This window comes from Harpia harpyja, chromosome 9 (assembly GCF_026419915.1).
Source record: "Harpia harpyja isolate bHarHar1 chromosome 9, bHarHar1 primary haplotype, whole genome shotgun sequence".
NCBI lineage: Eukaryota > Metazoa > Chordata > Aves > Accipitriformes > Accipitridae > Harpia > Harpia harpyja.
Window position 1 is genome coordinate 18,881,425 of NC_068948.1, and position 12,739 is coordinate 18,894,163.

The window sequence follows — 12,739 nt, forward strand, 5'->3', positions numbered from 1 at the left end:
AATGGTAGGTGTAAATTCTGGCTTTAATGTGCAGGCTTCCCACACACTGATTTTTACTTCTTTGTCATGTATCTGTCATTTGGCAACAGGTTTGTCTCAAGGGCTGAGCCCGCTCCTTGAGCTGGAGCTGCATGTGATCGGCGTCTCCCCAGCTGGTCGGAGCTGTTGTGGCTCCGGGTCGCCCCCGGTGCCTTTGCTATCTCTGGAAACGTCCCACCCTTCGTTACAGAGGGAGTTTGGATTTGTAGTGCTTTGAATGACGGTACAAGTCAATAATCTGTAGTCATCTCAGAATATTAAGCTAATTGTATATCAGAAGGCATTGAATAAAATGGCAACTGAATTTTTGCCCTGTATACTCCACAGTGGAGAGCTGAATTTTTCTTACAGAGTAGCTACTCCCATTAACTTGATCTTTCCATGGAATGTCTTCGGGGTCAGGTCCTTGATGGTGTCAGTGCATTCTCAGCGGTAGGACAGATGTAACTGCACATATGAAACATAGGGCTTTGAACTAGAGTAAGCCAGATACTTCCACAGGGAAAAATTGCTATGTATAAAAATATAGCAGCTTGTACTGTAATTGTGATTGTACTCCAATTCAAAGTCTTTCTTTAGTCCTAGGTGGACAGTCCTGTTTCAGATTGCTTCTACCCAGTCTGCTTGCTGTGCTGCAGCACACTGATGCTGTGCAGCCTCTTCCTTGCTATGTTTTACAAGCTTTTTTAATACAGATCAGCCAATTCAGACCTGTTAAAGGATCCCACAGGTGTGTGAAGGGAGTGGGAGCAGGAGGAGAACATAGCAGGGCTGGAAATTGTTGACTAAATTTCCTTTTCTCTTCCATCTCCACATGTTTAAACCAACTGGAGTCCAGAAGTCCCCCTTGTTCAGAGCCAATGTTGGGCATAGTCCCCTCTTAACAAAGTTGTGTCACAAGTGGCTCGTCAAGGTAAAAGCTGATATGAACAGGCTGACTTGCATCTTCTCCACGCTCTGTTTCTTCATTCCTCATTCCTCCTTGGATGTTGCTACAAGTAACAGTCTAGTGAAGCACACACTTCTTTCACTCATATTTTTCTCAAATATAAATGAAAGACTCAGTTTTACAACTCATGTGTTTTGAACAGGCCTGTCCAGGGTGAAAAAGTGTGTAGGACTGGGTCAAAAAAGGAGCAGTCCATGATGGGCTCAGCGGTAGATTTGTAAGTAGGTAGTATTATTTATATGACTTACTGTTCTATATTGTACATTATGTGCTACATTACATGTTAAGACTTCTTGGTATCTTTTTTTTGAAAACTGCCCCAATACTTTTTCCTGATTAAGAGCTGCTGCTCTTCATCACAAGCTCTTTGTACCTCTAATAATGCCTGCTTTCTCCCAGGCAATCTCGAGGCATGCTGGGACCACGCAGACGGCTGTGTCCTCTCACTCCAGCGCTGGCCTATGACCTTACAAGTAGGGTCAGTCAACACGCTACAAAGCTTTCCTTGCCGTTTATCAAATAACAAAGCAAACCAAATTACATAGTTTCTATAGCAGGCCACTACAGTATGTAAACTGCAGAGAGGGCTTACACCGCTTGCTCATTCTGCGGTGCCGACAACATGAAAGGCCCTTTCGTTCCAGTGCCCAGAGCCCGTATTTGCCTATCTCACCTATTACCAGGCAACAAAGGGCCTACAGAGGTTGAGCAAGCAAATGGAAAATGAAAATGGAAGAAAAAACAAATGCCCGGATTCGAAGAAATGTTTGTCTAAAATGTATGCAGACATGTCTCGGGCAGTTTATAGGTGCAGAGGGCCCCTTTCTCTGGCTCGGAGCTGCTCTCCCTCTGCAGTAATAGAGTCAAAGAAAGGTTGAAGCAATGTCTCCTTTTACTGTATAATGTATTTATCCTCCTAACTGGTGAAATGCTCAATAGCTGACATGATTAATCAATTATATTAGTATTTCATCTCAGGCAGTCCCAGTCGTGCGTGTCACTACAGATGTATTTTCAGAGATGTGCAGCAGTATTGCCAGTGCTGCCAAAATCGGCTGTCCTGGTTTTGGAGCAATGAGAATGTATCATCAGGTGAAGTTCGTCATTATTCAGAAAGTCTGCTCAAAACTGCTACTGAGTTAAGCTGAGGAGAGACCTCCTCTTCAAGATCTAGCCAATTCACTGAAAAAAAGCTACTGCTCTTGGGTGTGGGTTCCCAATCCCTGTCCATTCCCAGGATTTACCACCTTTGCTGATCTGCCGGGGCGGCTTGGTTCCTGTCAGGTGAGCACAGCTGGGTTGACGTACACCAGTCATGTAAAGTGTGTAAGCAAGTCGTGTTCATTTTGCCTGAGCTCTGTCAAGTGTCTGTACCCTCTGCTAGGGAAGTGGTCACAGGCATTTAGCGTTAGTCGTCTGTCTGCTAATGGAGCTGGACTTGGATGGAAATGTGTGCTCACAGCCCCGGACTTAGGTGGTGTGCTGGCTTTTGTGAAGGATAAACTTATTTTGCAAGTGGTGGTAGGGACTTGTGTTCCCCCTCTGCTCAGCAGCAGTGAGACCACATCTGGAGTGCTGTGTCCAGTTCTGGGCACAGAAGTAGTAGTACAAGAGATGTGGGCATAGTGGATTGCGTCCAGCAAAAGGCTACAAAGTTGATGACAGGTTTGGAGCATTTGTTGTATGAGGAGAGGCTGAGAGCTGGCATTTTTCAGCCTTGAGAAGAGAAGGCTCAGGGGGACCTCATCAGTGTGAATAAATACCTGCTGCCATGGGGAGTAAAGAGGGCAGAGCGCCATGCTCTTCACGGTGAAGAGACAAGAGACAATGGGCATAGATTGAAGTACAGGATATTCTGTTTAAAGATAAGAAAATCTTTTTTACCATAAGGGTGATTGAACACTGGAACAGATTGCTCAGGGACCTTGTACAGTCTCCACCCTTGGAGATATTCAAAAGCCAACTGGACACGGTCCTGGGCACCCTGCTCCAGCTGCCCCTGCTTGAACAGGGGGGTTAGACTAGGTGACTTCCAGAGGTCCCTTCCCACCTCATCTGTTCTGGGTGATTCTGTGATTCAGCAGTTGCAAAGGGGCACATGGTGAGCATGGAAACTCCTCTGAATCTGAATTTCAGTGTTGTTGAAGAGCTTCCAAGGGGGGAAGAGATGGAATGTGCGTGTGGAGGGCAAACATCCTCCCTTTGAAAAGGAGCTAGTATGTAGTGGTATGAGGATATCTGCATACATCCACAGAGAAACTTTTCTGACTTCTTTTTTTTGAATCAGCAAAACAGTTGTTTTAATGGAAAGAGCTTATCTAGGCAGAAAGTAGAGAATCCTTCCCAAGGAAACAGAAGCAAGGGATGAGTGCAGTGGGATGAATGGTGATTGCACAAGAGTTGGCAAATGCAACTATTTCCAAATATAATGGCATTAAGTGTTCATTGTGAAATTAGATCAGCTTTTTAAGAGCTGCAGGGTGAAAAAACACAGTATTCAGCTAATTAGACATAGTTAAAAGATAATGTTAAACACTTTTCCTTCAAAAAGTATTTGTCTGCACTACCATGCATTTTAAAATAGAACTGCTTGAGATGGCAGTGTTATCAAGTGATCTGCCATTAAAGGAATTATAATTCAGGTCTTTTTAATTCCCTATTGTGGAAATCTTTAAATTAGAACATATCTAAACTGTACAAATCTGTAGTTCTCCTAGAACAATGCTGACACAGTTCTCTAATGTTCATTAAAAATTTTTATGCCTTGATTTCTATATAATGGAACGTGAGGAAACTTAACTATACTTACTGGGTTTTGCGCCCGATCCAGTTTAAACATGTAAGTAGTTTAATCAAAGTTGGTAAGACTACTGACGTGCTTAGATGAACTGAAACTCTAGTTGCCATTCTTCATTTCAAGTGTCATGACTCAAAGGCTATCGCTTTTAAGAATACAAATCAAGTAGGTAGTCATCAAAAGTATATCAAGTTGAGAATATTAAAACTGACATCAAATGAATGGTTACTTTTTACAACTTATATCTGTGCATTTAAAACCAGGCCTTACTCTTGCGTATGCTTATTGGCTGTTAAAAGTGCATTGCTCAGCAACTTGGAGGTTCTTTAAAAGACTCTAGCAACAAGAAAGCTTGGTGATGAACCTCCTTTGTAATTAAAAAAACCCTTCTATTAGTCAGAGGCAAAAATGTTCTGTACTTTCAATAGGTATTTTATATTCTTTCACTAACAAAGCAATTTGAATATGATTTTTTTTTTCTTGAGCCAAAGGAACATAACGTTAACTACTGTAAGACAAATAATGTTACCAAGTATATACTTCCATTCTCTTTGGCTTTTAACTTTTCTTTTTTTTTTTTTTTTTTTTTTTGTAAAGCTCTTTGAGATTGAAAGAATTGGTGCAGGACTGGGGCATAATTTGAAACAGGCATTTGGTTAGTATTGGAAGCTTATTGTCTAGGGTTTTTTCAGTTTGGACGAGATTTGCTGTCCTTCTAAAGATATCATGCATGCAAATGATTTATTTTGCGCTTCTCTATCCCAGATTCTGGTTAGTAAAAAAAAAAAAAATCTAGTGATGTGCTTATCCTTAAGCACATGCTTACGTATACCCTTGTGTAAGGTTGTAATGTGTACTGGTGTAGCTTGTTGAATTAAGGGCCAGAAGCATATAGTAATTTGATTATAGAATATACTTGTCTATCCCTGGGGGCCATGGGCATGCTTTCAGTAGTTCGTATAATATTTTCAGTATTTGCTACAGACATAGCCACCACAAAACAAATCTGAAAATAATTCTGCAACTCATGCCACCTGTCTGTGATTCCACACGTAATCTGCCCATAGGGAAGCAATGAGCTGTTCCTCTCAGACCTTCTCGCACAGTAGTGCTCAGCCTTGGGGACAAACCTCTGTGTGATCAGGGTCACCCCATGTTCAGGGCTTTGAAGAAGGTGCCTAACTGTCTCGCAATCTGTGTACCATAAGGAGCTACTAAGATGCATTTGTTCAGATAATTAAAAGTATGTTTTCAAGCAGCAATTGTGAGGTCATGCACTGCCATTCAAATATCTGATTTCATGTAATTAAACAGTGTGTTACTGTTCCTTACAAATACATTCTGTCTTAAGAATTTTATCTTATTGCTTTTATTTGGAATGTATCTGGAGAATATTGTGCCTGGCATGAAAGTTACTTACTAGCTTACTGGAACTTTTTTTTTTTTCAGAGTTGTAGGGGATTTTCTTAGCCTGTCTCAAATTAACGGAGTGCACTCGAAAGAAACTTGCAGTTCTGTCTTTGTCTGCTGATGGAAAGACTCACACAGGCTTCTGTCGAAGCTAGTCTGGGTGTAGAGATGAAAAAGATGTTGTTAATGCTGTGTGAAACCTTGCATATCTGAAAAAATTAAGAACTGTCTTTGTAAAGGATCTGCCCAATGGACTCCTGAGTAAATTGGTCCAAACATAAGTAACATTACTAGTCAACAGTATCTCAAACCAATTGCTTGTCAATAGTTTTGTATTATTTTCTATCTCAGAACAACGGTACAATAATTTTCCAATCTGTTTACATATTGGAAAAAAGGGATGGAGGATAAAGCTTTCATTACAATTTTTTTATATTTATCAGATGTAATCTTTAAGGGAATTATACAGTATTTTCTGAAGAAAAAAAACCCAACATGTCCTAGACAAATGGTACATGCTTTGGGACTGGTTTTGTTGTTATTAAAATAACAATTAAATAGAATCAGTGCTCCATGAAGTTTGTTGGAAACAAAAGAAATAAGAATTTGCCTTTTTACTAAGGCTAGATTCTGTCAAACTGGAGATGGTTTCTGATAATGTGAAAACAACATAATGCAACACTTGCGCAGTGTGTAAATAACACTTTATTAAGTTCTTTTTTTCCTTTTTAAAGTATCTTGTCTTCGACAGAAGGGCAAATTCTACCAAATGGAACTACTTTCACTTTGCATGATATGGATGTAATTTAAAGTAGCCCTAGGTGTTCTTCTTGTGCTATTTATTTAAAGTATTTATAAAAAAATAAAGCCATTGAGATGAAACATCACATATCTAGAGTAGCCTGTCTGCAGTAAGAATAATATTGATTGCTATGGCAGAAAACTGTGATGCCAGGTCACCTTCCAGCCATTGATTGTTGACTGTCTTCTTCCAACCTGCCAATGATGATTGCATTAATTGTGCTGCTGAACTTAGCAATTTCTTATGTTTTTGCTATTTTAGCTCCATCCATTACTCTAAAATGATTGAAATGTAATAGCCATAAAAAAGGCTTGAAATAGGAGCTAGAGGAGTTTAAAAGAAGAATGTTTTTTGAATGCTGATCGACAACGTTAAGTAAAATCAGTGTCATTACATTTCCCTTGGCAAGTCTTAGACAAATTTGAGAACATGTACAGAAAATAACAAGAAGAAATGTAATGGGCTGCTAGGAAAAGATTCCTGGAACATGGCAAAAAAGAAGAGGAGTTGGTCTGCAGCCCTGTGTTAAATGTTTTATTTTGGCAGTTTATTTCAGTTAAGGTAGGGCTTGCTGACATTTATCTGTCTTTATTTCATAAGTACTTACATGCTTACACACCTACTCTATTTATCTGGTTTTCTTTACAAGTATACATGTGTGTAGTTGTACACATACATAAAATGGATAACACTATCATCGCCTGTGAGTGAAAGATGATGTTTTTTCAGTTCCTGAAATAATAATGATAAATGAAAGACTGGATATTCTTTCATAGCTTGCAACAAAGCAGTTTTACAGCCAGGAGTTATGGCTGGGGTTCTTAGAAGCTGATTGTAGCCAAACTTTTGTTAGTGTTTCTTTAAAATGTATTAAAGAATAAGGCTTTTCAGATTCCCAAATCTTAGATCCTATTACAGGTTTTAAGTTTGGATCATAACAGGTGAGCACGAGTGTCAGCATGTGGAATGGTTTTCCAAAGAAGTATGATGAAGAAGGTCTCCCAGAGCTTTCTCAAGATTTGGTTAAACCCTCTGCCCAACTATCAGAGTACTTGTGTCCTATCATCAAACCCTTCTCACCAAATGGAATTGCAGTATGCTACTTCAGGGCCAGGAATGATCTTTAGTCACGGGTATTACAGTCCACACTTTGCAGTATTTATTTTCTAACGAAACATGAATGTTCTGTAAGAAGACATCTATTCCTCTGATGTCAAAGCATACATTGGCAAGAATGTAATGAAAAGCATTATTCACGGGATATGCCCATTTCCGTCATTTTCTTCCTTCTGAAGGTCTGTACAATAAATGAAGGACAGAGTCCTCTTTCAAAAAGATTTCTTGTACTACCAGCCTTCAGGTAGCACAACATGGCACAAAATATGGGGCCTGGATTTGCAAATAACCTTGTAACTCTTCTTCTATGTCTGCTCAGTGCTGTAGGGATGGAGGACGTGGCACAGTTTGTCTCCAGGAATGAGTACATGTTATGCTTCTTTCCTGGTGATGGAAACTCCCATTCTTATGCAAGTGCTGCGACATAACTTGTCTTGTCCAAAAATACTCTCTGTCTTGGATTGTGTAGAAACTGGCCTGGTATCTCTGAAGTGGATAAAAAGGAAGAAAAGAACATAAAGAGTCATAATTTTAAATAGCGGGCAACAATAGTCCTAGGAGACAGGGTAAATGAGATAATTTTTATCCAAGCATTTCCGTTTGAGCTCTGTATTCCTAGTTCTGTTTAGAACTGATTTACCTCAATATGCATGGGGACACAGAAGAAGGATTTCGTGGAGTGATTGGATGGACACACTTAAATGCACAAGGCTGTGCAAAGCTCTGTTACTGAAAGACTTGTTTCTACCTCCTTGTATTAATTGCAGCAATTCATGCTTAATAGAAGTGACAACTAAACAGATGCTAAGCAAAAACTTTGCAGGCATTTACCTTTGCTTTGTGCAAACAGTTGCAATAATGCAGTGAAGCCAACAGCTCCAGCACAGAGTGCCACAGCACACCTGACCTTTGTGAGGGGCTGGATGCTCTGTACACATTTCAAAAAGCAGGGCAGGCATCGCAAAACAATTCAAGAATTACAAAATGCAATGTAACTGCAAACTAAAAGGCTAAAGAGCTCTAGGGAGGCATGAGACTTGCAGGCTTAGATCCTCAGTGAGCTCTTCCTCAGAAAAGAGAAAGGATGGTATTTTCCCTGGCCTGGTAACTCCTGGGTGCTTTAACACGACCTGGGTGGTTCACTGCATCCACAGTCGGTATGGCCGCAGTTCTCTTGCTTCTAATGATGAACTGCAGTGTCCCTGAAATTCTGCCATAGCAGGGGATCCGAGTGATCAGATCCCTCACAAGAGTGAGTTTTAACTGGGTACATTGCTATCATAAATGTAGCAATTTCCAGAAGATGCGAGTTGAGCTTTCTCTACATGTTTGTTTGTTTGTTTGTCTGTGGGGTTTTCTTGAGCACCTGGTGAGTGATTTAGAGCAAGCTTCTCATTTCCAAGCTTAAGAACTGAATTAACAGAATTGTTAGGTACTCTGTGGATAACTGTTGAGGTTCTGGTCGCTGTTCTGTTATTTCATTTATTTATTTTTTTATTTTTAAGCATACATGAACAAGAAGATATACAAAGACAAATGTGACTCCATTTGTGGTCTTTGTGTGACTATATAGTGAGCATTGACATGCTACTAAACTAAAAAAGTAATGTGCTCAACCTGTGATAACACCTGAATATCCCAGCTGCAATAACAGTGCTGTTGTACCACGTTGCATGCATATATTCCGAGGTGCTTAAATTCCAGATTAAGGTACAATGAGCAACTGCAATTATGGGCAAGAGGAGAGGAAAAGAAAAGGCTGCTTGACTGTTTTCAGCAATATAGGCCATGGATTATCCACAAATCTCTATGAACACAGATGTGGATTGTATGTATGGGCAGCACTGCAGAGCAGAAACCTCACCTCAAACTGGAACAGTGCCATGGAGGAAAGGCATTGAGTTTTCATGAAGGCAAAGCTGGAACACAGCAAGGCTCCAGGAGATAGTAGAGAAAAGGTTTGTTCACTCTTATCTTGCCATCCTTAGTCTTAACATTGGCAGTTCATATTCTTCAAATCAAGGCATTTGTCTGAGTTTGCACTTTTAAAGCCTGAATCATCAAGTGCTAACCAAGCCACTGATAGCTTGTTTATCACCATTTTCCGCTCCCCATCTCCAGCTCGCCTGCAGCACTGCACTTGTTCCACTGTCCTCAAATGAACGTCACATGCCCAAACAGATCTGGAAAGTAGACCTTCATCTGTCTTTATTCCTCTTTCAAATTCTCAGCTGATTTCAGCTGTGATAAAAGTTAGTTCCCAAACAAAACAAGTACTACTAAATAGCAGCAACATTGACAAAGGGTCTCATTTGAAAACATCGAGGCATTCACGATTCCATGCAGCAAAACAAAATCCTGAATTTCTTTAGCTATTGGTTTTATTGAATTTCGTACAATATAATATTGATGTTGCTTGTTACTCAGTTTCTTAATGTAGGAGCATTCAACATACATTTTTTAATGCTAAATGTATTTATATGTTCATTTGATTCTTAATATAGTTAATGGTTTGCAAAATAAGGAGGATAGAAAATATTAATTTTTCTTTTACATGTGCTCTTATATAGAGGATAGGCAAGATTTCAAACAGAGCTTGCTATGCTAATAGCATAAGTCCAGGCACCTTACACATGCCAGAAAAAGAGCATCTGTAAATGTTGTTACAGGGAGACAGATGTACCATGAAGTTTCAAAAGCCTGGAGAGGCATGTGGAAACTGCCTCTGATAATATACAGCTGACAAATTAACAGGTTTTTGTATGAGGCTCTTTTAGAAGGTTTTCCTCTTTTTCTTTTCTTTTTTTTCTTTTAACAGACATCTGATCACATGGATTTTGGACATGTGGAAAAAGTGGGCTTAAAGAGCAGATAATTCAGGTTGTTGCAATAATAGTTCTAAGACCAAATTTGAAAGGCCACTTCCCCCTTAAATGGCTTGAAATGCAATACCTTTCATAAATATAGTGGGAAAGAAGCAACTCTCCTCATCCCTCCCTTTGACTAGGTGGAATATTCCTGAGGGAAATTTGTCCAGTGAGGCTGGTTTCCAGGTTGGTGCTATAGGCCAGATATATCTGGTATATTGACGTCTTTTCCATTGTCTGTTCTACGTTGATCATAAACTAAGTGTTAGCACCTTTGTATCCATCCTTCCTACAGACAGCTGCAGCTTTGGTATGGCGTCTTGTTTAGGTACGGTAACAGCTGCCCAAGCATCACAATTTGCCTATTCCTTCAAATTATACACACTCTACTCAGAAACCATTCTTCTATCTTTTTTTTGACAGAGGATTTATTAAATAACAATGAGGATGGTAGTATTGTTATCCGAGAAGATCAGAAGTGTCATGTAAGCTGTAGAGTCGGGCACCTGCATACATCAAATATTTAAGACAACATCTTAGGATAAAATGTAGCACAATTTTTTAATTTTAAAATCCCTTCCTACAGTACAAAAACCATCCTCATAGATACTTAGCTTCTAAAGGAAAGAAGACTTAAAATGACATTTGATAATCAAATTTCTCCACCTGTGTCCTTGATCTTTAAATGTATATTTAAAAATAAGCAAGAATACTTTTCCCCAAACTTCAGTAGATTTCTTACCTTTATATTTTTTTCAGCACAACTCAACCACTCTCTATACTCCTTGAATTTTTTACAGCCAACAATTTTGTACGTGGATAAAGTACTAAACAAGTGTCGTTATGGTGTTATACAGTGCTCTATGGAAGCATAAATTCAGAATTAACATCATACTAAAGAGTAGCTGAATGCATTTTAATAAATGTCCCCAATGACTTCAGTGTCTAGTAGCCGGACAGAAACAAAAGCATACATGTTACAAGATGTTATGAACCTTTCTATCAAAAGTAATAAAAGGATTTATTTGCTAAGGTGGTTGGCTTATATTTTTACTCAGAAAACTGCAAAACAGATTAGACTGGGGAGAAAATTATTCAAGAGTCCTGTTCAATAATGTCTACCTACTAATTGCAGCCAGTTAGAAAGAAGTAAAAGATCCCCCTCTGTTTCATCTGATTTTGTAAAAGAAGCAAAAGTGGTGCATGATTTTGATATAGAAGGACATCTGTAAATGACAAGAGGTTTACTGAAGTATTTCATTTCAGTAGCAGTAAAAAGAGCCTACTGCTCAAATCATTAACTGGCTAAAAATCTAGCATTCTTTTCGAAGACTTTACAAGTTTACATTAAGCATGCTTTCAGTTGTCAGGCTCCTGTTGTGACATATTGTTTGAGTCAGACTTCATCAATCTACAAAGCATTACTTGAGGTCTGATGGCATGTGCGTACACCCAATATGCTATGTACAAATGGAAGTGATACAGGATTCTGTAATTACTACATTTCTTTTTAACCCGTAAATATTTGGTACATTAAATTTCTGCCCTGAATTCTTCAGAAAGCAATTAGTTGGTTGCTTTATCTGCACAAAGTGGATAAAATTATATTGATGATTTTTCATGTGCAGATGTTTTGCTTTTAGCACATCTGTATGCAATAAATCTATTTTCTGTGTAGGAATGGTATTTTATTATATGATTTAATATGGAATCTTGAATAAATAATTTAAATTTAAATTCTTTCTTTGGGAACACACCAGAATTATTTGCAATAGCTGTGCATACTGCATATATCCTTTTTTGCACATAAATACATTAACCAATTGCTTTAAAAAAGCAACAGTTTTACTAATACTACTTTACGCATAAACGGATAAATGTAAAAAATGATCTTATGTGTAGTCTGCCCGGATTTTAGTTGTTTCTTGTTTCTCTTGTTATAGATGTGCTAGCCTAGCAGATTGGGTTTGCAGCTAGATTATGGTCTTGACTATAATGAATAGAAATGAGGGTGCACGGTGGGAAGAGTGGGATGTTGGCTTCCTTCTGTCCATCTGTCTTCTGTTAGTCATCTGAGCCAGGGCAGGGGTGGGGGCAAGGCAAATGCAAAGCAAAGCCTCCTGTACTATAAAACCCATGTAAATTAGCCTCTAAAGACAAACTTTGTACATTTGCTTGAACATAGATTTGTGTAAAGAGTGGAGCGAGCTGTGCACGCTCCCAGCCCCTGGCAGAACATTGGGTTAGTGAGGAAAGGGGTTAACCCACAATCTGATAGTTCACCCATGAGTAACCGGGAACAGGTTTTGATTAGTTCTTCACTGTAATTGTAAGTACCAAATACAGTGAGACTAAATCATTAGGCCAATGCAAGAGTTGAAGGATGTGGGGGGTAGTGCGGTCCCTGGGGCAGCACAGGAAAACACTGTGTCCTGTTCTTCTGTAGGGTCTCACTTCACAGAAGGTCTGTGAGAACATAACTCCTGCAACCTTTTTAGTTCAGCTCCCAGAGCCATCACCCAAGCGATGCTAAAGCAGCCACATGGCCTTCCTCAGCCACAAAATCACAGGGTCCGTTATCTAATTCTCCTCATTGAAGAGAACCATTCTTTCAGGCAAGGGAATCTGGCTGTAATGATGGATCCACATGAAAGAAGATAACTCTCCTCTGCCAGTCCTTGCAGTCCTCTCCATGGGAAAGCAAGATAGGCAAACAGCAAGTATTTTCCTTTCTTCAGTGATTTGTTTTCCATTTTAAA